At 37.4% G+C, this 26835-nt stretch overlaps 1 long non-coding RNA gene and 4 other non-coding genes across 5 annotated transcripts; all 5 read right to left on the minus strand.

Moving 5' to 3' along the window:
- On the minus strand, nucleotides 1–26835 carry LOC147917613 (uncharacterized). The gene is made up of 6 exons (XR_015551732.1): nucleotides 26801–26835; nucleotides 14428–14648; nucleotides 13971–14126; nucleotides 10723–10844; nucleotides 8888–9015; nucleotides 1–254 (listed from the first exon to the last, which is right to left on the minus strand). It is a non-coding gene; the product is annotated as an uncharacterized LOC147917613 (long non-coding RNA).
- LOC147917614 (small nucleolar RNA SNORD115) lies at nucleotides 8769–8837 on the minus strand. The gene has a single exon (XR_015551769.1). It is a non-coding gene; the product is annotated as a small nucleolar RNA SNORD115 (small nucleolar RNA).
- Nucleotides 10591–10671, minus strand: LOC147917615 (small nucleolar RNA SNORD115). Its single transcript, XR_015551763.1, has one exon. It is a non-coding gene; the product is annotated as a small nucleolar RNA SNORD115 (small nucleolar RNA).
- On the minus strand, nucleotides 15812–15892 carry LOC147917616 (small nucleolar RNA SNORD115). Its single transcript, XR_015551767.1, has one exon. It is a non-coding gene; the product is annotated as a small nucleolar RNA SNORD115 (small nucleolar RNA).
- On the minus strand, nucleotides 24355–24435 carry LOC147917617 (small nucleolar RNA SNORD115). The gene has a single exon (XR_015551764.1). It is a non-coding gene; the product is annotated as a small nucleolar RNA SNORD115 (small nucleolar RNA).

Here is a 26835-nt window from a genome sequence, read left to right on the forward strand (position 1 = left end):
TCTAGAAACAGATGCATGACTTGCCTCCAGCCCTGTTCCACTATGGTCCCAGAGGCAGTTCCATCCATCTGGTTATCCAGCAGGAACCATGTCTGCCTTCACCCTCTGGTAATAGGCCTGCCAACCATGGACCCAACTGTGGACTTGACAGCAGCCATGTGACCCAGCTCCAGCTCTGATCAACTGTGATCCTAGAGGTTGTTCCATTAGTCTGGAGGCTCAGTAGGAGAAAGTTTTCACCTGTTGAAACCAGTCTGTAAAGACAGGAAGAAGTGTTTTTTTCCATCAAATGCTCAGACATCAGTGCAAGGCTACACAGGCCAGGAAGAATCAGGCAAACATGAAACCACAAAGGAAACTAATAACGCTCCAGGAACCAACCCCGAAGATACGCAGACATGTGAATTCCCTGACAAAGAATTCAGAATCCTTATTTTAAGGAATCTTAATGAGTTACAGGAGAACACAGATAGACAACTCAATGAAATCAGGCAAATAATACATGAACAGTATGAGAAGTTCAGTGGAGACAGAAATTAGGAAAAAAGATTCAGAAATTCTGGGATGTCAGCATCATGGCAGAGTGAGTTATTCCCTTTGTCTCTCACCTCTAAGTTACAACCAAACAGACATTCATTAACCAACAGAGGATTCTCTACACAGCACAACAGGATGCCTGAGAGATCCACACAGCCATATATCTGAAGGTGGGTGACTGGATCCCCAGGAAGCAGTGAAACTAGGTGAGCAGACCCCTCCCTCTCCTCAGTGACAGCAATTCAGTTCACAGATCCTCACAGAGCAGCTGATGCAAATGTAAGTGGAGGAGGGAGCAGCCCAGGCCACACAAGAACACTTTCAGAGTGGGGAACTGGCCCGTGGAAGCACCCAACATGCTGTGGCAGCCCTGCCTGTGGGAATTCTCCCCACCAAGTGGTAGCAGCTCAGCCCCCATGAAGGTGCCCTGTCCACAAAGTGCAGCAGCTCAGCCAAATTGACCACAAGTGCAGTGCTGGCCTGTATGAAAGAAAGTGCCCCTCTTGCCTACTGCAGCAGCTCAGCTGGTCCCCTGCCAAGCTCAGTAGCCCCACCTGCATGAGAGTGACCTGCCTGCTGACTGCAGAGGCCCCACCCCTGTAAGAAAAACCTGCCTAGCAGCTTTGGCCAACCCAAGCAAATGCAGAGCAGCTCTACCAGCAAAATTACCAGCAGAAAAGGTAGGATCAGAAAACACAGCTCTTGCCTCATGCCCGTCAGAATGGCTATAATTAACAAGACAGGAAACAACATGTGTTGGAGAGGATGTGGAGAGAAGGGAACTCTCATACACTGCTGGTGGGAGTGCAAACTGGTGCAGCCACTATGGAAAACAGTATGGAGATTCCTCAAAAAAGCAAGGATAGAACTACCTTGATCATATGATCCAGCTATTCCACTGTTGGGTATTTATCCAAAGAACTTGAAAACACCAATTTGCAAAGGTACATGCACCCCTGTGTTCATTGCAGCATTATTCACAATAGCCAAGACTTGGAAGCAACTTAAGTGCCCATCAAGGGATGAATGGATAAAGAAGATGTGGTATATATACACAATGGAATACTACTCAGCCATAAGAAATGATGAAATCCAGCCATTTGTGACAACGTGGATGGACATTGAGGGTATAATGCAAAGTGAAATAAGTCAGAGGGAGAAGGTCAAATACCCTATGATTGCCTTCATTAAGTAGTAGATAATAACAACAATAAACAAACACATAGGGACAGAGATTGGATTGGTGGTTACCAGAGCGGAAGGGGGGAGGGAGGAGGGTGAAAGGGATAATTCGGTACATGTGTGTGGTGATGGGTTGTAATTAGTAATTTGGTGGTGAACATGATGTAATCTATGCAGAAATAGAAGTACAATGATGTACACCTGAAATTTTTACAATGTTATAAACCAATGTTACTGCAATAAACAAAAAATTAAAAAAAAAAAAAAAGAAAACACAGCTCTTGCCTCCCCCAGCAGTGGCAGGTGGAATCTGTGACCTGATACGACAACAAATGCATCAGCAAAGAATCAACTCATCAAATACCATGAAGAACTACAGTAAAACTTCAGAGAGGAAGGAAAATGACAAGTCTCCAGAAACCAAACTTAAGGTCGTAGAAGTTTACAATCTAAATGACAGAGAACTCAAAATAGCTGTCGTGAAGAAACTCAATGAGTTACAAGAAAACTCAGAAAGACAGCTCAATGGGCTCAGGAACAATATTAATGAGCAGAAAGAATACTTCTACAAAGAGATTTAAACCCTTGGAAAAAAGCTACAGAAATTCTGGATATGAAGAACACAATTAATGAGATAAAAAAATAATCTAAAAACCATAAAAAAATAAACCTGACATTATGGAGGACATAATTAGTGAATTAGAAGATAGAAATATTGAAATGCATCAGATGGAGGAGGAGAAAGAATTAAGATTTAGAAAAATGAAGAACTTCTTTGAGAATATGCAACTCAATTAGAAAAAGCAACATAAGGATTATAGGTATTCCAGAGGTAGAAGTGAGGGAGAAAGGAGTAGAAAGCTTGTTCAAAGAAATAATAGCTGAGAATTTCCCAAATATGGGGGAAAAACTGCACTTACAATTACATGAAGCCAATAGAACTCCTAATTACATCAGTGCAAAAAGACCTTCTCCAAGGAATATAATAGTAAAACTGGCAAAAGTCAACGACAAAGAAAAAATATTAAGAGCAGCAAGGCAGAAGAAAATAACCTACTAAGGCACCTCTATCAAGCTTTCAGCAGATTTCGCAGCAGAAAGTTTACAGGCTAGGAGAGAATGGAATGATATGTTCGAAATACTGAAAGATAAAAACTTTCAGACAAGAATACTCTATCCAGCAAAACTATCCTTCAGACATGATGGAGAAATAAAAGCTTTCCCAGATAAACAAAACCTGAGGGAGTTCCTCACCACTAGACCTGCCTTACAAGAAATGGTGAAGGAAGCCCCTCTACCTGAAACAAAAAGGCAAACGTTTACAAGGTGATAAATAGACAGACAAGGAGATAAATAGACAGACAAAATCAGAAAATTGCAGCTCTCTATCAGAACAGGTTATGAAAAACTTAATTATAACACAAAAGATAAAGGGAAGGAAAGCATCAAAAATAACTATAAACACTTCAATATAGTCACAGACTCACCTCAAAAGAAGGATATTTTTTGGCAACAATAACTCAGAAGGGGAAGAGAGAAGATATGGAACCTGCTTAGGCTAATGGAGATAAGAGGCTATCAGAAAATGGACTATCTCATCTATCAGATATTTTACACACACCTCATGGTACCACTAAACAAAAAATAAGAGCAGAGACACAAGTCATAAATAAAGAGAAAACCATCACAGAAAACCCCAAAACTGAAATGGCAGTCAGAAATACAAGGGAAAAGAAACAATGGAAATATAGAACAACTGGAAAACAAGAGACAAAATGACAGTATTAAGCCCTCATATATCAATACTCACTCTAAATGTAAGTGGATCGAATTCTCTAATCAAAAGACACAGAGTGGCTGGACGGATTAAAAAACAAGACCCAACAATATGCTGCCTCCAGGAAACACGTCTCACTCTAAAGACAAACATATGCCCAGAGTGAAAGGATGGAAGATGACACTCCAAGCAGATGGCAAGCAAAAGAAAGCAGGTGTTGCCATACTTACATCAGACTAAGCACACTTCAAGATAAAAAAGACAATTAGAGACAAAGAGGGGCAGTATACAATGATAAAGGGGACATTCCACCAACAGGACATAACACATGAATATATATGCACCTAACAAAGGAGTATCAAAGTACATAAAGCAACCATTAACAGACAGAAAGGGAGAAGTTGCCAGCAATACAATTATAGCGGGGGATCTCAACACCCCACATACATCAATGGATAGATCATCCAGATAGATAGTCAATAAGGAAACAATGGATTTAAATGAAACACTAGACCAGATGGACTTAACAGATAAATATATATAAAACATCCTATCTAAAAATAGCAGAATACACATTCTTCTCAAGAACATGCACATGGAACATTCTCAAAGATAGACCATATGTTGGGAAACAAGGCAAGCCTCAATAAATTTAAGAAGACTGAAAACATATCAACATCTTTTCCAACCATAATGCTATGAAACTAGAAATCAACTGCAAGAAAAAGGCTGGAAAATTCACTAATATGTGGAGAAAACAACATGGCACTGAACAACCATTGGATCAATCAAGAAATCAAAGGAGAAATCAAAGAATACCTTGAGACAAATGAAAATGAAAACACAACATATCAACTCGTATAGGATGCAGTGAAAACAGACAAGAAAAATCTCAAATAAGTTATCTTAAACTACATCTAACAGAAATAGAAAAATAAAGAAAAAACAAAGCCCCAAATCAGCAGAAGAAGGGAAATAATAATTAGAGCAGAAATAAATTAAATTGAAACAAACAAACAAAAACAGTAGAAAGGATCAACGAAACAAAGAGCTGGTTTTTGAGAAGAAAAACAAAATTGACAACCCTTAGCCAGACTCACTAAGAAAAAAGAGAGAAGGCTCAACAAAATAAAACTAAAAGTGAAAGAGGAGAAATTACAATGGATACCACAAAAATATAAAGGATTGCAACAGAATAATGTGAAAAACTATATGCCAACAAATTGGAAAACCTAGAAGAAAGAGATAAATTCTTAGACTCATACAACCTCTGGAAATGGAATCAAGAAGAAATAGAGAATCGGAATAGACCAATCACAATAAAGAGATTGAAACAATAATAAAAAATTTCCCGGGTCCAGCCCCGTGGCTTAGTGGTTAAATGCGCATGCTCCGCTACTGGCGACCCAGGTTCGGATCCTGGGCGTACACCAATGCACCATTTGTCCGGCCATGCTGAGGCGGTGTCCCACATACAGCAACTAGAAGGATGTGCAACTATGACATACAACTATCTACTGGGCCTTTGAGGAGAAAAATGGGGGGGAAAAAAAAGGAGGAGGATTGGCAATAGATGTTAGCTTAGGGTTGGTCTTCCTCAGCAAAAAGAAGAGGATTGGCATGGATGTTAGCTCAGGGCTGATCTTCCTCAAAATAAATTAAAAAAACAAAAATTCCCAAAAAACAAAAGTCCAGGACCAGATGTCTTCTCTGGAGAATTCCACCAAACATTCAAAGAAGATTTAATACCTATCCTTCTCAAACTATTCCAAAAATTGAAGAGGATGGAACACTTCCTAACTCATTCTATGAGGCCAACATCACCCTGATACCAAAACCAGACAAGGACAACCCAAAGAAGGAAAGTTACAGGCCAATATCACTGATGAACATAGATGCAAAAATCCTCAACAAAATATTGGCAAATCGAATAGAGCAATACATTAAAAGGATCATTCACCATTATCAAGTGGGATTTATACCAGGGATTCAGGGACGGTTCAACATCTGCAATTCAATCAATGTGATATACCACATTAACAAAATGAGGAATAAAAATCACACAATCATCTCAATAGATGCAGAGAAAGCATTTGACAAGATAGTGCATCCATTTATGATAAAAACTCTGAATAAAATGGGTATAGAAGGAAAGTACCTCAACATAATAAAGGCCATATATGACAAACCCTCAGCCAACACCATACTTAGTGGTGAAAACCTGAAAGCCAGTCTTCTGAGCCAGGAACAAGACAAGGGTGTCCACTCTCACCACTTCTATTCAACATAGTACTGGACGTTTTGCCCAGATCAATTAGGTAAGAAAAAGAAATAAAAAGTATCAAAATTGGAAATGAAGAAGTGAAACTCTTGCTGTTTGTGGACAACATGACTCCATATATAGAAAACTCTAAAGAATCCACCAGAAAACTGTTACAAATAATCAACTACTGCAAAGTTGCAGGGCATAAAATCAACTTACAAAAATCAGTTGCTTTTCTATACACTAATAATGAACTAGCAGAAAGAGAAGTCAAGAATACAATCTTATTTACAATCGCAACAAAAAGAATAAAATATCTAGGAATAAATTTAACCAAGGATGTGAAAGATCTATACACTGAAAAGTATAAGACATTATTGAAAGAAATTGAGGATGACATAAAGAAATAGAAAGATATTCCATCTCATGGATTGAGAGAATAAACATAAATAAAATGTCCATCTTACCTAAAGCAATCTACAGATTCAATGCAATTCCAATCAGAATCCCAAAGACATTCTTCATGGAAATAGAACAAAGAATCCTAAAATTTATATGGAACAACAAAAGACCCCAACTAGACAAAGGAATCCTGAGAAAAGAGAACAAAGCTTGAGGCATCACAATCCCTGAGTTCAAAACATACTACAGAGCTATAGTAATAAAAACAGCGTGGTACTGGCACAAAAACAGACACACAGATCAATGGAACAGAATTAAAAGCCCAGAAAAAAACCACATCTCTATGGATAGCTAATCTTTGACAAAGGAGCCAAGGAATGGAGAAAGGAAAGTCTCTTCAATAAATGGTATTGGTAAAACTGGACAGCCACATGCAAAAGAATGAAAGTAGACCATTATCTTACACCAGACACAAAAATTAACTCAAAATGGATGAAAGACTTGAATGTAAGACCTGAAACCATAAAACTGTTAGAAGAAAATACTCTTTGACTGTATACTCTTTGACATCGGTCTTAGCAGCATCTTTTCGAATACCATGTCTAGCCATGCAAGGGAAATAAAATAAAAAATAAACAAATGCGACTACATCAGACTAAAAAGCTTCTGGGGACCAGCCCGGTGGTGTAGTGGTTCAGTTAGCACACTCCACTTTGGCAGCGCGGGGTTCGCAGTTTCGGATCCCGGGCGCAGACCGATGCACCACTTGTCAAGCCATACTGTGGCAGCATCCCATATAAAGTAGAGGAAGATGGGCACAGATGTTAGCCCAGGGCCAATCTTCCTCAGCAAAAAGAGGAGGATTGGCTTGGGATGTTAGGTCAGGGCTAATCTTCCTCACAAAAAAAGAAAATAAAAAAAATAAAAAGCTTCTGTAAGACAAAGGAAACCATGAACAAAATGAAAAAACAACCCACCAACTGGCAGGAAATATTTGCAAATCATATATCCAACAAGGGGTTAATTTCCAGGATATATAAAGATCTCATACGGCTCAACAACAATAAAACAAACAACCTGATCAAAAAATGGGCAGAGGTTAGGAACAGATATTTCTCCAAAGAACATATACAGATGGCCAACAGGCACATGAAAAGATGTTCAACATCATTAATTATTAGGTAAACACAAATAAAAACTACAATGAGATAACACCTTACACCTGTCAGAAATGGCTATAACTAACAAGACAAAGACTAACAAGTGTTCGAGACGATGTGGAGAAAAGGGAACCCTCATACACTGACGATGGGAGTGCAAACTGGTGCAGCCACTATGGAAAATAGTATGGAGATTTCTCAAAAAATTAAAAATAGAAATACCATATGATCCAGCTATCCCACTACTGGGTATTGATCAAAAGCACTTGAAATCATCAATTCAAAGAGATTTATGCACCCCTATGTTCCTTGTAGCACTATTCCCAATAGCCAAGACATGGAAGCAACCTAAGTGCCCATCAACTGATGAATCGATAAAGAAGATGTGGTGTGTGTGTGTGTGTGTATATATATATATATGTATATATATATACATAGAGAGAGAGAGAGAATGGAATACTACTCAGCCGTAAAAAAGACAAACTCATCCCATTTGCGATGACATGGATGGACCTTGAGGGTATTATGTTAAGTGAAATAATCCAGACAGATAAAGATAAACACTGCCTGATTTCACTCATGTGGAAGATAAACAGATGCATGGATAAAGAGAACCAATTAGTGGTTACCAGAGGGCAAGTGGGTTGGGGTGTATGCAAAAGGAGTAAAGGGGCACACATATATGGTAATGGATAAAAACTATACTATTGGTGGTAAGCACGATGCATTCTGTACAGAACCTGATATATAATAATGTACTCCTGAAATTATACAATATTATAAACCATTATGACCTCAATAAAATAACTGAAAAAAAAATGACCCATTGCTTAAGCTGTGGGTCATTGATTCACCACATACAGCAAGGACCAAGAATATAGGTTCGTGTCTTTTGATAACCTGGCAAAAAATTATTTCCATGAATAAATGAAGTTTCTCATCATCATCCCTTGGGTAAATATGCAAGGACTCATAACAGTAACAACTAGCATCATACATCGCATATATCTTCCTTTATAATACGGTAGTTCTCCTTTATCTGGGGGGGATATGTTCCAAGACCCCCAGTGAATACCAGAAACCATGGGTTTCTCTCTATATAATATGTGTATCTATATATAATATGCTCTCTATATAATATGTGTATCAGCAAAATAAGCTATTGATATTTTATAATGGAATGCATCTCTTGGGAGCAAGTCTTACTGAAACACAAAATGAGAGAAAAAGAGCCAAGGAATGAGACCTGAATATGCTATACTATTAGAAATTACAGATCACTGAAACAAAGCTTAAAGAATGAGAATTTTTTGTTTATTTATTGGCACATAAAAAAAGTTTAGCAAACAAGTTACCCATGAGGTTTCATATCTCAAGTTCAAAAAAAATTCCCCTATAAAGAAAATAAGGAGTCACTATTATCTATCCCAGGATTGTCATCCAAGCTGAGCCTCAGTGTAATTTTATCGAGCATGATTTTTGTCATCATTTCTCTTCAAGGCCTCAACCCTGACTGAAGCCATGGCACTCCCCATGTATACATGCACTTGGACCTGATTAACTTACCAATGAAGGCTTTCTGGAGCTCTGGTGCTAGGGTGAATTGGAGTTAGGGCATATTTATTACAGGATGCCTGTGTGGTATCAATTGCCCCTGTCACAGCAAGCCAAATAACATTCTTCAATATCGTTATCTGAGAGGACAGAGGTAGAACAGGTGTCAAAAGGAGAACCACACCTTTCCAGTGTGCATGGATCATGTCTACTTTCCATTAAATGAGCAAAATTGTTGATATTCAAAAAAAGACCCATTACATAGACTTTAGCCCATTGATTTACAAAACTTAATAAGGTCAAAACATACAGGCCACTTGACTTTGGAGAAACAATCCAGTGGTTTCATGAAGAAACAAGTGTCCCATTAATCTTTTCTTGTCTATATATTCAAGAAAGCCATACCAGTAACAATTGGCATGGTTTTCTGTATATGAATGCTCATAAAGCACTGGCCCTCTTGAAGCCATATGAATCTAAAGATGTAGAAATCAGATATCAAGGCACATGGAATTTGTATGCATTGCATTCATTAGCTTGAGAAATGCACAAACAGGTATTTCAAACTTGTGGCCAAATGTCTAGTCTTCCTGTCCTGAGTCCTCATAAATGTCTCATAAACATCACAAAGACAGAACCACATGAAAATATTACAATAAGGGTGAATATGTCTACTCCTACATTTAGACCAAAATAATATCACATCATAGAGAGAGTAACCATAACTCAGAAAATGTCTCAACACGATTTCAACAAAATTTCAGTAAAAAGATGTTTTTCTCATGGAGATGCCATAAAGTCGGCCAGTCAATCATTCGGAAGCAGAATGCATAATGGGACACATGTTGCCTGATTTGGTACACCTATTCATCTCAAAGGCCCTATCAGGAAGAATTGGCAGTATTCATACACTTTCATTATATTGAAAATAATGTAGTCACATTATATTTGGGATTTATAATTCAGATATCAGTTTGCTTAACAATTTATTCAATTTCAAGTTAATGAGCAAAGCAAATTACTAACTGTCACATTTCTGTCTCCACTGGGATGGTCCTTTAGTTATGGAAAGTTCTCCAGGGAGCCAAAAACTGCCCATACTATTACGACCACTTAATAATATTATAGAAAAATCAGTCTTGTTGTGTACATGTACTCAAATGAATAGTGTACATCGGACTGGGTACTATGAATCTAGTGAACCAAAAAATGAATAAAAAATTTCCCCAACTTCCAATCATATCAAATTCAGGTAGAAAGCAAAATTTTTTGATGGCATCACATCAAGTAGATCAGTCCCTCATTGAGAGGAAAACCCATATTGATATTCAGGTTCCCTCAATGAGTAAACCTAATAGGCATAAGGGTGAATCATCATCACTAGTCCAACGGTCTGTTTTGAAGGTATCTGTGACCAAGGCAGCCACTCCACCCTTATTAAAGGAATGGTGTATCTCTTGCAGCATGTCTTACTGAAAGACACAATGACAGAAAATGATTCAAGGAATGAGTCCCAAATATTCCATGCTATTAGAAATTATAAATAACTAAAACAATGCTTAAAGGATGATAATTTGTTGTTCACCTAGAAGCACACAGATAGAGTTGGTCAAGCAAGTTTCCCACAATGGTGTCATTGTCTCAAGCCCAAAAATTATTCACCTAGAAGGAAGTAAGGATTCCAGACTTCTAGTTCCAGATTTGTCACGCATGTTGGGCCTCCACATAATCTTATTGAGCCTGATTTTTATGTCATCATCTCTGTTAAAGATAATATAAATTCTCATGATTGACCTAATACATGGCACTCCCCATTCGTACAGACTCTTGGAGTTGAATATGCTTACCAGAGGTGGATTAATGGGTTCTAAGGTGAATTATAGTTCCTGCATATTCAATGCTGGACACCTGGCTGGCATAAATTGCCCCAGGTGCAGTAGACCAAATTGTGCTCTTCTTCTGTTATTACCTATGTGGACAGGAATAGGACAGGTGTCAAAAAGGAAAACTACACTTCTCATGGTTGTTTGGCTCATGCGTGATTTTCTTTGGAGTCAGTACTCCAAAATCAACCTAATTTGTTACATAGGCTGTAGACCACTGATTCACCAAACACAAGGAGGCCAATATATATAGGTTTCTTGACTTTGGAGAACCAGTCAGGTGGTGTCATGCAGAAATGAAATTATCTCATTGATTATCCCTTGTCTATACAATCAAGAAAACCATATTAGTAACAATCACATGGTCTCTTGCCTATTAATTCTGATGTAATAAAACCTTGGAAGCCACGTGAAATTCACGTTCTAGAAATAAGATATCAGGCAACTTGGAATTGTATTCATATTTTATTATTTCTTTTATTCTGTGTACTGTGGATTTAATTGGCCCTTCTTTTTCTGGTGTCCCAATATGGAAGTTAGATCATTGACTTGGGTCTTTCTTACTTTTAATATAGGCATTCAGTGTTACAAATTTATCTCTAGGCACTCCTTTTGCTGCATCCTAAAATTTTTGATGAGTTGTATTTTCATTTTCACTTAGTTTGAAATATTTTCAAAATTTCTCTTGAGATTTATTCTATGACTTTGTGTTATTTAGGAATGTGTTGTTTAATCTCCAAGTACCTTGGTCTTTTCTAGTTATTTTTCTCTTACTGATTTTTAGTTTCATTTCATTGTTATCTGAGAACATACTTTGTGTGGTTTCCATTCTTCTAAATTTGTTAATGTGTTTTTTAGCACAGAATATTATCTATCTTGGTGAACACTCCATGTGACCTTGAGAAGGATATGCATTCAGTTGTTGGTGGATGAAATATTCTATAGATGTCATTTAGATTCAGTTGATTGATAGTCCTGTTCATTTCAACTATATTGTTACTGATTTTATGCTTGCTGGATCTGTCAATTGATATATTGGTGCTGAAGGCTCCAACTATAATAATAGATACATCTATTTCTGTGCGAAGTTCTATCAGTATTTGCCTCATGTACTTTGATGCTCAGTTGTTAGGTGCATACACATTAAGGATCATTATATCTTCTTGGAGAATTGATCCCTTTATCATTATATAATACCTCTTTTGATCTCTAATAATATTCTTTGCTCTGAAGTCTGCTTTGTATGAAATTAATATAGTTACTTTAACTTTCTTTTGATTCCTGTTAGCATAGTATATATTTCTCCATTGCTTTACTATTAATCTGTGTCTTATATAAAGTGAATCTCTCATAGACAACATACAACTGGGTCTTTTTTTTATTCACTTAGTCTCTTTTACTTGGTGTTTAAAGTGGTTATTGATATAGTTGGATTAATATCTACCATATTTATTATTGTTTTCTGTTTGTTGCTCTTGTTTTTTTTTTTTTTGGTCTTCTACTCTTTTTCTGCCCTCTCTGTTTTAACTGAGCATTTTATATGATTGCCTTTTTTATTCTCTTTTATCGTGTCAATTATATTTCTTATTAAAGTCTTTTTTTAGTGATTGTGCTTGAGTTTAGAGTATACTTTTACAACTAATCAAGTCCTCTTTCAAAAAACACTATGCCACCTTGTGGTTTATTTAAGTACTTTATGACAGAGTATTTCCTTTCTCCTATGCCTTATAATGTTGCTTTCATTTATTTCACTATTCATTAGCTACAATCACCAAGTACATTGTTGTTATTATTATTTTGAACAAACTGTTATCGGTCAGATCAATTAAGAATAATAAAAACAATATATCCTATTTTAACTTCATTTATTCCTTCTCCAATGCTTTTTTTTCTTTATGTAGATTTGATTTTCTGACTGATATAATTTGCCTCCTATTTGAATAATTTCCTTTTACATTTATTGTAAGGTTGGACTACTGGCAACAAATTTTCTCAATTTTTGTTTGTCTGAGAAAGTATTTCTCCTTCACTTTAAAGGATAATATAGCTGCCTACATTACTCATCTATTCTTTCATGTCATTCACTTTTCCATTAGAGCCCTCAAAATATTAATCATAATTGTTTTAAATTTCTGGTCTGATAATTCTATCAATTCTGCCTTACGTAAACCTGATTCTGATGCTTCATTCGCTGCCTTAAGCAGTGTTTTTTTTTTTCTTTTAAGTATGCCTTGTAATTTTGTGATGAGGGCTAGACATGATATATTGCGTAAAAGGAACTGAGGTAAATAGGCCTTTATTGTGAGGTTTTATGTTTATTTGGCTAGAGGTTAGGCTGTGTTTACTATTTACTGTAGCTATAAGTGTCACAGCTAAAATTTCTTTTGGTGTCCTTGTTCTTGTCTTTTTTGTCTTTGAGACTTCTTTTTCCTTTCAATGATAAAGTAAAAGTTTAATAAATCATGATACATCCACATGAAAGAATGCCATCTACCATAAACAGTTCTGTAGGAGAAGATCTACATAAATGACAGGAGAAAATATCCATGTCTTATTCATATATTTAAAAAGGTTAGATACAGATACTGATTATGTTAAAATATTTATATACAGATACATACAGATAATATGAATGAGTTTTGTTTTCTTTGTGCTTTTTCTCATTTTCCAAAGTTATACAGTGAACTTATATTGCTTATATAATAGAAAAATATGTTACGTTCACAACACATATCTGAGAGGTGGGAAATTATTCATTGTGACTTTTTAGGGTCAGGCAGGAATCCTTTAACTTTTATGGGAACTTTGCAGCCCTAAAAATGGAAACTAAGAGTCTTTGCAGATTGTTTCCTAAAGACAGGGCCATTATCTGTAGCTGAAAGAAAACCAACACAATGTTGAAATTTGTCAAGAAGAATAGTGAAAGCAGAAGTCATTGCCCTGCCTTTTGCATACAAACTGTGCAAACACATCCTAGTTTCTAGGTCTCAAATAAAAACAACAGAGAGGCTCACTCCATGATCCAGCTCATGGAAGACCTTCTGTGATTTCTTAAGGTCTGAGATGTACATTATTTCCATTGTATTCCCCTGTTATTAAAAGGGAGTCCTATTGCTGTTGTAGTAAGGTATGAGAGTAGGGGAAGCATTCTACAGTCCTATGACTAGGCATTAGTCTGTTAATGAGACCATACTAGTAGGCTGTGAGCTTACCTTCAGTAAGACAGGAAGGCTGGGGGTTGCTGGAGTTGAGTATTTCCCTTCTTCTACATTGAAGACTAGAGTAGATTGGATTGGGCATTTTCTTTTCCTCATGGAGTAGGCTATAGCAGGCTGGAGTTGGGTATTTTTCTCCCAGGTCAACTGATTCTGGTAAAACACAAGTTAGGCTCTGGTTAAATAATTTCCTATGAGATCAGTCCTTATTAAGAAAAAGAGAATGCTCTGGACATATTTCAAAATGGCTACCTTGGCCCTTCATCTGACAGAAGCAGTAGGGGATTTTTCTACAATATTCACTGTGAGAACCTGGTAGGGCTCCTGGAGATAAAACTCACACAAGCATGGGGCTTCTGGTAAGAGAGGGCCCCACAGAAGTTTTTAACTCTTAACCTGTTCACAGTGAGCCTCCAGCAACTGTAATTGTTAATTACACTATAAGTTTTCCCACCTTGATACTAGTTCCAGTGGAAGTTTTAGTCTTGGCTAATGTTGGAATAAGTTGTGATTCTCTTGATCTGACAGACAATCCTTGTAATTTTTGTGGTAGTGATTTTTCTGTGTCTTCAATTATCTAATGAATTCCAGAGACATTATTGATTTTCAATCTATTCAGATTTTTCCTTGTTGTGTCAATGGGGGTGACAATTTCCAAGCACTTTCCACGCCATACTGGAAAAGAGAAGTCCAAGAGCATTCATTCTCATGTGTCTTGTACAACCCATATATAGGAATTGCAAACAAATGCCTGATGTGACATTGCATATATGTTCTGAGTTCTCATCAATGCCCCACAAATATGAAAAAACAAGAGCAAAGAGAAATTATAATAACAGGGGTGAATATATCTACTCCTATATTTACACTAAAGAACAACATACTATAGAGACAAGAACTATGACTCAGAAAATGTCTCAAAATTATTTAAGGAAATTACAGTAAAATGTGATGTTTTTAAAATGAGGATGACATCAAGTGCTTTGGTCACTCATGAGAAGAATTCATAACAGGACACTTGTAGTCTGATTTGGTGAACCTAGTTATTTCAAAGTCCAATCAATAACTGGCATCAGTCATGCTTTTATTATACTGAAAATAAAGAACTCACAAGATACGTGGGAGCTGAAATTCAGATAGTTTTCTCATCAGTGGATTCAATTTTAACATTCAGGGAAAAGCAAATTACTGAATCTAACATTGTCTTATCCATTGTCAGGGTCCTTCAGTGATGGAATTTACATCAGTGACCTCAAAGCAGCCTAACATCATTAGAATCCTATAGTAACAATAAAGGAAAATTGGTCTATCCATTCACATATCCAAATAAATACCTTACATTGGACTGAATACCAAAGAATAAAAAATTCCTTCGCTGTTAATAACACTCAATTCAGGTAAAAATTAAAGATTTTGTCATGGTATCAAGTCAAGTAGTTCAGTCACACATTGAGTAGAAAACCTCATATGGATATTCAGATTACCCAAATGGGTAAATCTAATCACCTTAGGGTAAATCTTCATAAGCCGGAAGATCTACTTGGAAGATATTTGTGACTAAGACTGACATTTACATCTCATCAATTTTATGATGGATATCTTGTCACACATCTTACTAAAAGAAACAATGAGAGAAAAAGACCTGAGATGAACCCCCAAAGAGTCAAATTATTAGAACTTATTGACCACTGAAAAAGCTGAAAAAGATGAGAGTTATTGTTCAGTTTGAAAAGTATAGATAAAGTTATAAATCACAAATTGATCAACACAAAATACAATACCTGTAAAAGAAAAACAAGGAACATCAAAACTCTGTCCCAGGATTGTAAACCTAGGCTGGGCCTCAGTGTAATCCCCTTGAGCATGATTTTTAGGTATTCAGATCTCTTCAATACAACGTGAGGTCTCATAACTGATGCAACACATGTGATTCCCCAAGCATGCATACATTTGGACCTAACTATGCTTAACAAAGATGGATACAGGAAGTTATGAGGCCAAGGTGATTAGGATTTTGGTCATAATGGCTGATATAGATTGTCCCAGGTGTAGCACACTAAACAGGAGCCTGGAGTGACTTCCTCTGGAGTCATTATCTGAGTGAACAAGAATATGACAGGTGCCAAAATAAAGTATTGCATTTCCATTGGGCATGTGGCTCATGCATGCTTCTCCTTAATGGACCAATATGATCATTTCTGCAAAAATGATCCATTACAGAGGCTGTGTGCCATTAATTCACTAAACAAAAGGTAGACAAAGCACACAAGTTTATTGACTTTGGAAAACCAATCAGGAGGTGTCATGCTAAAACAATAGTATCTTATGGCTCATTCCTGATATATTTGATCAAGGAGCCATATCAGCAACATTTGACATTCTCCATTGCATTTCAACTTGGATAAAATGACCCTATGAAGCTATATGAAACTTATTTTCTAGAAAACAGATAACAGAATAATTGGAATTGTGCTTTCCTTCAAGCTTTCAACCCATGTATGAGAGTTTTCAGGCTGTGGCTGATAAGCCATTGTCTTTATGTTAACAGTCCTCATCCATGTCCCACAGTTATCACAAAAACAGCAAAACAAAAATATGATAATTGGGATAATATGTCTACTCTTGTGCTCAGGGCTAAGATTATCAATGGTGGAGATAAAACCAAGAATCAGAAAAATCATCAATAGCATTCTTATGGAATTACAGTCAAATTGACCTTCTTTTCATAAGAATGTCATCCTTTACATCAATCACTCATGAAAAAGAAGAACTCATAATGGAACCACCGTTGTTTGATTTGGTAATCTAGAGAAATCAAATGGCCAATAAAGAATGTCTGGCATCATCCAGACTATACACTTCATTATATTGAATTAGTGAAGCAACATGATATCAGGTGGTGCAATTCAGTTATCTGATTATTCAACAATGTTATCAAAATTGTGTCATGTGTGGGACAAATTACTGAATCTCATTATCTCAACTATATCAACATGGTCCTTCAGTTATAAAAAGTTATTTGATGACCAAATGGGGTAAAAAAGGTTGTAATCTGTTATGATATATTAGAAGTATGGCCTTGACACATATATAGAGAGAGATGAATGTTTCCCTGAACCAGTTAGGGAAAAATTTCTTCAATTTACGACCTTAGTTTCAGACAAAACAAAGTGATTTCATTGTAGGCTCATATTCTGTAGTATAGCCACTCATTGAGAAGTAAACTCCATATTAGTTTTCAGGATACTTAAGAGTAAAACTGTTCAAAAACCATCATAAGGTGATGTCACTGTCATGTCAGAGTGAGCTTTCCCGTAAACTCTTCCCCCATAAGATACAACAAAAGGAACAGTCACAGACCAACAACGGACTCCTAGACAGCAAAAAGGTTGATCGGAAAGATCCACACTGCCGCACGTCTGAGAGTGAAACGTGCTGGGGCCCCAGGAGGAAGTAGGGAGAGGTAAGGATAACCCCTTTCCCTCCCCATCAGATCAACGATCCTGGTCCACGCAGCTCCCAGAGAGGTGGGAGGGGTGGCCCTCTGCAGGGAAACCATAGCTCTTCAGGCTCTCTCAGCCAGCGGGAAACTCCCACACAGAGGACTCAGAACTGCTACAGGGGTACCATCAACATCTGAGCACCCCAGGAGAGCAGATAACGAGGGGTGAGTGAGAAGCCCCCCACACAGGGACCCAGCGGGCAAAAGAGAGAGCCACCCCCCCCGCATGACGGACACTGCAGCTCAGCTGACCAGACCAGACCAAGTGGCTGGCCGGTCGCAGCGAGCAGCCGGGGCAGAGCGCAGGGGCCTCAGATTACACAGCCCTTAATCCCCACACAGTGGCAGCACGTGGAAATTGCAACCAGATATTTCCAGGATGAGGAAAAACAAAGCAAATACAGGAACCACAATGCAAAGGTACATGAAATCACCAGAACAGAAGGAAAATGACAAGCACCCAGAAACCAACCCTGAAGACACAGAAATCCATAACCTAAATGACACAGATTTCAGAATAGCTATCATAAAAAAAATTCTATGAAATACGAGATAACACAGACAAACAATTCAATGAGATTAGGAGTTTCTTCACAAAAGAGATTGAAATCATAAAGAAAAACCAATCAGTACGTACGGAGATGAAGAACACAATGGAGGAGATAAAGGAGAGTCTGGAATCTTTAAAGAACAGAGCTGACAATATGGAGGAATGAATTAGCATTATAGAAGATAGGAATACAGATATGCTCCAGATGGAAGAGGAGAGAGAACTAAGACTAAAAAGAAATGAAGAAAGTCTCCAGGAAATATCTGATTCTATTCGGAAATGTAACATAAGAATTATAAGTATTCCTGAGGGAGAAGAGAGGGAAAGAGGAACAGAGAACCTATTCAATTAAATAATGGCTGAGAACTTCCCAAATCTGGGGAAGGAGCAGGAAATACCAGTAAGTGAAGCCAACAGGTCGCCTAAATACGTCAACAGGCAAAGGCCCACTCCACAACATACAGTGGTAAGGTTGGCTAAAGACAATGACAAAGAAAAAATATTAAGGGCAGGTAGACAAAAACAAAAAAATAACGTACAAAGGAACTCCCATCAGGCTTCCAGCAGATTTCTCAACAGAAACTTTACAGGCTAGGAGAGACTGGAATGATATATTCAAAATACTGAAAGAGAAAAACTTTCACCCAAGAGTACTCTATCCAGCAAAAATATCCTTCAAATATGATGGAGAAATAGTAACTTTCCCAGATAAACAAAAGCTAAGGGAGTTCATGGCCACGAGACCCCCACTACAAGAAGTACTCAAGAAGGCCCTCAGGGCTGAAAAAAAGAAGAGAAAGGCAATACAAAGCTTGGAGCAAGGAGAAAAATAGGTAGACAAAATCAGAAAAATAGTAGATCTTTACCAGAATAGGTTAGCAACCAGTTAAATACCAAAATCAAAGATCAAAGGAAGGAATTCATTAAAAACAAATATAAGCTTATCACTGTAAACACACACCCACAACACAAGATAGAATAAGGTATAACAAGAACGACTTAGAAGGGGAAGAGGAAAGAGATTGAATTGACTTAGTATAAGGAAACAAGAGGCCATCAGATAATGGACTATCTCATACACAAAATTTTTTATACAAACCTCAATGTAACCACTAAACAAATAATCAAAACAAAATCACATATGATAAAAGAGAAAACTAGAAGAGTCATAAGACAGAACAACCAAACTGAATTGGCAGTCCGAAAGAAATGAGACAAGAAACAAAGGAAATGCAAAAGAACTGGAAAATAAATGACAAAACAGCAACATTAAGCCCTCATATATCAATAATTACCCTAAACGTAAATGGATTGAACTCTCCAATCAAAAGATACAGAGTGGCAGGATGTATTAAAAAGCAAGACACAACAATATGCTGCCTCCAGGAAACACATCTCAGCTCTAAAGACAAGCACAGGCTCAGAGTGAAAGGATGGAAGACAATACTCCAAGCTAATGGCAAACAAAAAAAAGCAGGTGTTGCCACACTCATATCAGACAAAGTAGACTTCAAGATAAAACAGGTTAAGAGAGACAAAGAAGGGAAATATATAATAATAAAAGGGACACTCCACCAAGAAGACATATCACTTATAAATTTATATGCACCCAACATAGGAGCACCAATGTACATAAAGCTACTATTAACAAACCTAAAAGGAGACATTAACAACAACACAATAATAGTAGGGGATCTTAATACCCCACTTACATCAATGGATAGATCATCCAGACAAAAAGTCAATAAAGAAATAGTAGACTTAAATGAAAAACTGGATGAGATGGATCTATTAGACATATACAAGCACTCCATCCAAAAACAGCTGACTACATATTCTTCCCAAGCATGCAAGGAACATTCTCAAGGATAGACCATATGTTGGGAAACAAAGCTAGCCTCAATAAATTTAAGAAATCATTGTTATGAAATCATAACAAGCATCTTTTCAGACAATAATGCTATGAAACTGGAAACGAACCACGAAAAAAAACCTGGGAAAGTGACAAAAACGCGGAGATTAAACAACATGCTACTGAACCACCAATGGATCATTGATGAAATGAAAGGAGAAATCCAAAACTATCTGGAAACAAAACAAAATGAAAATATGCCATACCAAATCATATGGGATGCAGCAAAAGCGGTCCTGAGAGGGAAACTCATAGCGATACAAGCCCACCTTAACAAACAAGAAAAAGCCCAAATAAGCAACCTTAATTTATATCTAACAGAACTAGAAAAATAAGAACAAACAAAGCCCGAAGTCAGCAGAAGGAGAGAAATAATAAAAATCGAACAGAAATAAATGAAATTGAGACCAAAAAATACAGTAGAAAGGATTAATGAAACAAAGAGTTGGTTCTTTGAGAAAATAAACAAAATTGACAAACCCTTAGCCAGACTTACTAAGAAAAAAAGAGAAAAGGCTCAAGTAAATAAAATTAGAAATGAAAGGGGAGAAATTACAACAGATACCACGGAAATACAAAGGATTATAAGAGAATACTATGAGAAATTATATGTCAACAAATTGGACAATCTAGAAGTAATGGATAAATTCCTAGACTCATACAAACTCCCAAAACTGAACTAAGAAGAAATGGAGAATCTGAATAGACCAATCACAAGTAAAGAGATTGAAATAGTAATGAAAAACCTCCCAAAAAATAAAAGTCCAGGACTAGATGGCTTCTCTGGTGAATTTTGGCAAACATTCAAAGAAGATTTAATACCCATTCTTCTCAAATTATTCCAAAAAATAGAGGAAGATGGAACACTTCCTAACTCATTCTATAAGGCCAACATCACCCTGATACCAAAGTCAGACCAAGACAATAAAAGAAGGAAAATTACAGGCCAATATCGCTGATGAACATAGATGCAAAAATCCTCAAAAAAATATTGGCAAACCGAATACAGCAATACATTAAAAAGATCATACACCATGATCAAGTGAGATTTATACCAGGGACACAGGGATAGTTCAACATCTGCAAATCAATCAATGTGATACACCACATCAACAAAACAAAGAATAAAAACCACATGGTCATCTCAACGGATGCAGAGAAGGCATTTGACAAGATAGAACATCCATTTATGATAAAAACACTCGACAAAATAGGTATAGAAGGAAAGTACATCAACATAATAAAGGCTATTTATGACAAACCCACAGCCAACATCATACTCAACGGGGAAAGACTGAAATCCCTTCCTCTGAGAATAGGAACGAGGCAGGGCTGCCCACTCTCACCACTCTTATTCAACATAGTACTGGAGGTTTTGGCCAGAGCAATTAGGCAAGAAAAAGGAATAAAAGGAATCCAAATAGGCAATGAAGAAGTGAAACTCTCACTATTTGCAGATGAATGATTTAATATATAGAAAACTCTAAAGAATCCACTGTAAAACTATTAGAAATAATCAACAACTACAGCAAAGTCACAGGGTGCAAAATCAATCTACAAAAATCAGTTGCATTTCTGTATGCCAATAACGAACTAACAGAAAGAGAGCTCAAAAAGATAATAACATTTACAATTGCATCAAAAAGAATAAAATATGTAGGAATAAATCTTACCAAGGAGGTGGAAGACCTATACAATGAAAACTACAAGACATTATTGAAAGAAATCAATGATGACATAAAGAAATGGAAAGACATCCCATGCATATGGATTAGAAGAATAAACATAGTTAAAATGTCTATATTACCTAAAGCAGTCTACAGATTCAATGCAATCCCAATCAGAATCCCAAGGACATTCTTCACAGAAATACAAAAAAGAATACTAAAATTCATATGGGGCAACAAAAGACCCCAAATAGCTAAAGCAATCCTAAGAGATAAGAACAAAGCAGGAGGCATCACAATCCCTGACTTCAAAACATACTACAAAGCAATAGTAATCAAAACAGCATGGTGCTGGTACAAAAACAGACACACAGATCAATGGAACAGAATTGAAAGCCCAGAAATAAAACCGCACATGTATGGATAGCTAATTTTCGACAAAGGAGCTAAGAACATACAATGGAGAAGGGAAAGTCTCTTCAATAAATGGTGTTGGGAAAACTGGAGAGCCACATGCAAAAGAATGAAAGTGGACCATCTGCTATCATCACTCACAAAAATTAACTCAAAATGGATCAAACACCTGAAGGTGAGACCTGAAACTATAAAACTCAGAGAAGAAAATATAGGCAACACACTATTTGACATTGGTCATAAGGAATCTTTTCGGATGACATGCCTACCCAGACTAGGGAAACTAAAGAAAAAATAAGCAAGTGGGACTTTATCAGATTAAAGAGCTTCTACAAGGCAAATGAAACCAGAATAAGATGAACAGACAACCACCAGCTGGTAGAAAATATTTGCAAAACATATATCTGACAAGGGGTTAATCTCCATAACATATATAGAACTCATACAACTGAATAACAAAAAAACAAACAACCAGATCAAAAAATGGGTAGAGGAAATGAACAGACGCTTCTCCAAAGAAGATATACAGATGGCCAATAGGCACATGAAAAGATGTTCAACATCACTAATCATCAGGGAAATGCAAATCAAAACAACACTAAGATATAACCTCACTCCCGTTAGAATGGCTATAATCACCAAGACAAAAAAAAAACATGTTGGAGAGGATGTGGAGAAACAGGAACCCTCATACACAGCTGGTGGGAATGCAAACTGGTGCAGCCTCTATGGAAAACGGTATGGAGATTCCTCAAAGAATTAAAAATAGAGATGCCCTATGATCCAGCTATCCCACTACTGGGAATCTATCCAACGAACCTGAAATCAACAATCCAAAGAGGCTTATGCACCCCTATGTTCATTGCAGCATTATTCACTATAGCTAAGAAGTGGAAGCAACCTAAGTGTCCCTCGACTGATGACTGGATCAAGAAGATGTGGTATATATATACAATGGAATACTACTCAGCCATACAAAAGACAAAATCGTCCCATTTGCAACAACATGGATGGACCTGAAGGGTATTATGTTAAGTGAAATAAGCCAGAGAGAGAAAGACAAACACTGTATGATCTCACTCATATGTGGAATATAAACCAACACATGGACAGAGAAAACTGTATTGTGGTTACCAGGGGCTATGGGGGTAGGGGGTGGGCACAAGGGGTGAAGGGAGACATATATATGGTGATGGACAAACAAAAATGTACAACCCAAAATTTCACAATGTTATAAACTATTAAAACATCAATAAAAAAAACCAAAAAACAAAAAACCATCATGAAAACAATGCAAGATACCATATCGGGATGCAAAAATACAATAGTCAGGATGAATATGTCTACTCCTGTACCTTGATGAAAAAATTATCACATAGTAGAGATGAAAGAATGGTTCAGAAAAATTCTCAACATCATTTCAATGAAATTTCAGTCAAACGTGGCCTTTTCCTCATGAGGATAACATTCTTTCGGGCAATCACTTATGGATAAGAAAAACTCAAAATGGGATACACGTGGCCCAATGTGGAGAAGCTAAACAGAGCAAAGGGGCAATCAGGAAAAACTGGCATCACCAACGGCATACAATTCATTATATTGATATGGTGCAATTCACATAACCAGCAACATAACAATGTATTCAAAATAAGACCCAGGGACCAGGCAAATTCTTTAATCTCACAATGTCTACTCCATGGGCATGGTCCTCCAGTTATAGAAAGTTCTTTTGTGACTCAAATGTAAACACAAGCAGTTTTGATAACCTAAGTATATCAAAATATTGGTTTTGTAGTGTGTACAGGCTGAGAAGAATGTTGCCAGAGTTCCAGTTAAGAAAAAAATTTCCTCAGTTCCTAATCGGAACAATTTCAGGTAAAACAGAAAGATTTCAGTTTTTATAGGATCATATACCATAGGATGGACATTCACACAGAAGTAAAACCATATTGGTGTCCAGGTTCACTAAATAAGAAAAACCTATTGCCTTAGATCAGGACTCATTACTAGTAGTCGAATATTCTATTTGACATGGTTCTAAGATCAAAGTAATCCACTCATCTCTCATTATCAATGCAATGGTGTAACCCTTGGCCAAAAGTCTCACTGAAAGTGACTAAAAGAGAAAAAGAGCTAAAGAATAAATCTTGAAAAGCCCTACTATTATGAAATATAGATCATTACACAAAGCATAAATTATGAGTATGCATTGTTCACATAGAAGTTCATAGACAAAAAATTCTCTTAAGGACTTTGTTGTCTCAACTCCAAAATACTATTGCTCTACAAGGGAAATAGGATCCCCAACATCCTATCATAGGATTGTACTTGAAAATGGGTCTTAACATAACCCTATTGAGCATAATTGTTGGTTAATCATCTCTCTTCAAGACAATATTAGGTCACATCATTGATCCACCAAGGTTCTCTCACCTCACCAACGCACTTGGACCTGAATATGCTTACCAAGATTAGATTATGGAAACAGGGTGTGATCTGGATAAGAGTTCTAGGTGCTGGACACCAGACAGACAAAAATTGACTCAATGTCAGCAGGCCAAATAAGGCTCTTTTGGGGAGTCATTGTCTGGTAGACACAGTAGGATGGCTGTCAAAATGAAGTACTACATTTCTCATGGGCTTGTGCCTCACACATGCTACTCCTCAAAGAATCATAAAGATTATTCAACAAAAATGAGCCATAACAAAGGCTGTGCACCTTATATTCACCAAAAAAAAAAAAAATGGCAGAGCATACAATTTTCTTATGAGGAAAAATACTCAGGGTGCATCAAGCAGGATCAAGCGTCAAACGATATCACTAGACCTGAATAGACCTTTATTTCTTTTTTAAACATTTTTGTTTTTTGTGAGGAAGACCAGCCCTGAGCTAACATCCAATGCCAATCCTCCTCTTTTTTGCTGAGGAAGACTGGCCCTGGGTTAACGTCCGTGCCCATCTTCCTCTACTTTATATGGGACTCTGCCACAGCACGGCTTGCCAAGCGGTGCGTCAGTGCGCACCTGGGATCCGAACCGGTGAACCTCAGGCCACCGCATTGGAGCGCGCACACTTAACCTCTTGTGCCACTGGGCCAGCCCCTTGAATAGACCTTTATTGAGTCTATCAAACCAAGGGACTGTAACAGGACATTGGGCATGGTCTAAGGGATGTTAACATGCATAGTTTGAAATTGTGAAGTCATATGAAAATCATTTTTAAAAGACAGATATGAGCAAAATTGAAATTGTGCTGACTTTGACTCAACCATTCACAAATTTATGAACTATTTCAAGCTGGGTACAAAAAGTCAATGTCTATTAATTGAAAGTTTCCATTTATGTACAAAAAACATCCCAGAAACAACGATGAAAATTGCAATAATGAAAAGGAGCATATCAACCAATGTAATTCACCAAATATTACCACATTGTGGAGATGAAACGATGGAAGAAAATAAATCTCAAATACTTAACACAAAGTTCAGTAAAAAGTGTTTTTTCTCCTTGAGAAAGGCATCATTTAAGGCAGTCACATCTGAATAGGAAGAACATAAAAACAGATTAAGTTGCTCGATTTGTTTGGCAAAGCTAAATGATCAAAGGGCCAATTAGGAAGAATTGGCATCACCAACAGCCCACAATTCCTTAAAATGACATGGTGAAGCCCTATAAATCCTCAGGAGCTGTCATTTAGCTGTCTAAATACTCAACAGTGTCTTTCAACAAAGACTATGAATGGGGTTCATTCCTGCAGCTCACCGCCTTGAAGCCATGGGCATGATTCTTCCCTAGAGAAAGTTGTTTCTATACCCAAAGCAGACTCAAGCACTTGTCATTCCTTCAGTATATTAGAGTTATTGGCTACAACTGGTGCACAGATGGATGTTAATTTTGCCTAGGAGGCAACTGAAAGAAATATTTCCTCCATTTACACTTGGATACATTACAGGTATAATGAGAAGCTTTCAATTTCCAGAAATTATATCCCATAGTGCTGACATGAAAGATAAATCAACCATCTATTGGTATTTAGGCTCTCAAAAGAAGTCAAACATATTTATTATTTTAAAGTGGGCCTTCCCCATTATCCAATGTTCTCTATAGCTTATTAACTATAATCAAATACATCCACATCCATTTGATCATACAGGCAAGGGTGAAATCCATGTCCAAAGGTTTCACTAAAAGACACATTGAGAGAAAAAGAGGTAAGGACAGGCCCCAAAATGGACCCAGTGAAATAAAACCTAAAAGATAACAAATGGCTTGGTCATGAGGAACCTATACACATTGACGTGGTCAATGCCTCTCAGCCCTCACAGGCCTGCCTTCAGCTATCTGATTCCTCAACGGTGCCTGTCACCTGGGACACCCAAGGGACAGTTTCTTTCCTGCATCTCACCCTCCCAATGCCATGGGCATCCTGCTTCCCTAGAGGAAGTTCCCCCAACACTCCAAAGCAGAGCACAGCGCTCATCATCCCTTCATTCGGTTCTATGTTTGGGCCTCAACCTGTGCACACATGGACGTGCATGTTACCCGGAGGGCCACTGACGAGAAAGCTGCCCTCCATTGACACTCAGATCCACCCCGGGTATAAACCAGAGCTTTCGACTGACGGACGCCTTATCCTGGATGGCTGACAATCAAGGAGAAAGAAACCATCTCTGCGCATCTACTTCTGCAAGAGGGTCAAAGCCATGTATGGCCCGAAGGCTGCCCTTTCCAAGAGTCCAATATCTTCGGGGGCTATATGGAGGATCAAAGACATCCACTCACCTCAGATCGCTTGGGCAACGAGGAAACCCCAGGCC

Source organism: Ceratotherium simum, chromosome 3 (genome assembly GCF_057802395.1).
Source record: "Ceratotherium simum simum isolate JZ-2026a chromosome 3, ASM5780239v1, whole genome shotgun sequence".
NCBI classification, from domain to species: domain Eukaryota; kingdom Metazoa; phylum Chordata; class Mammalia; order Perissodactyla; family Rhinocerotidae; genus Ceratotherium; species Ceratotherium simum.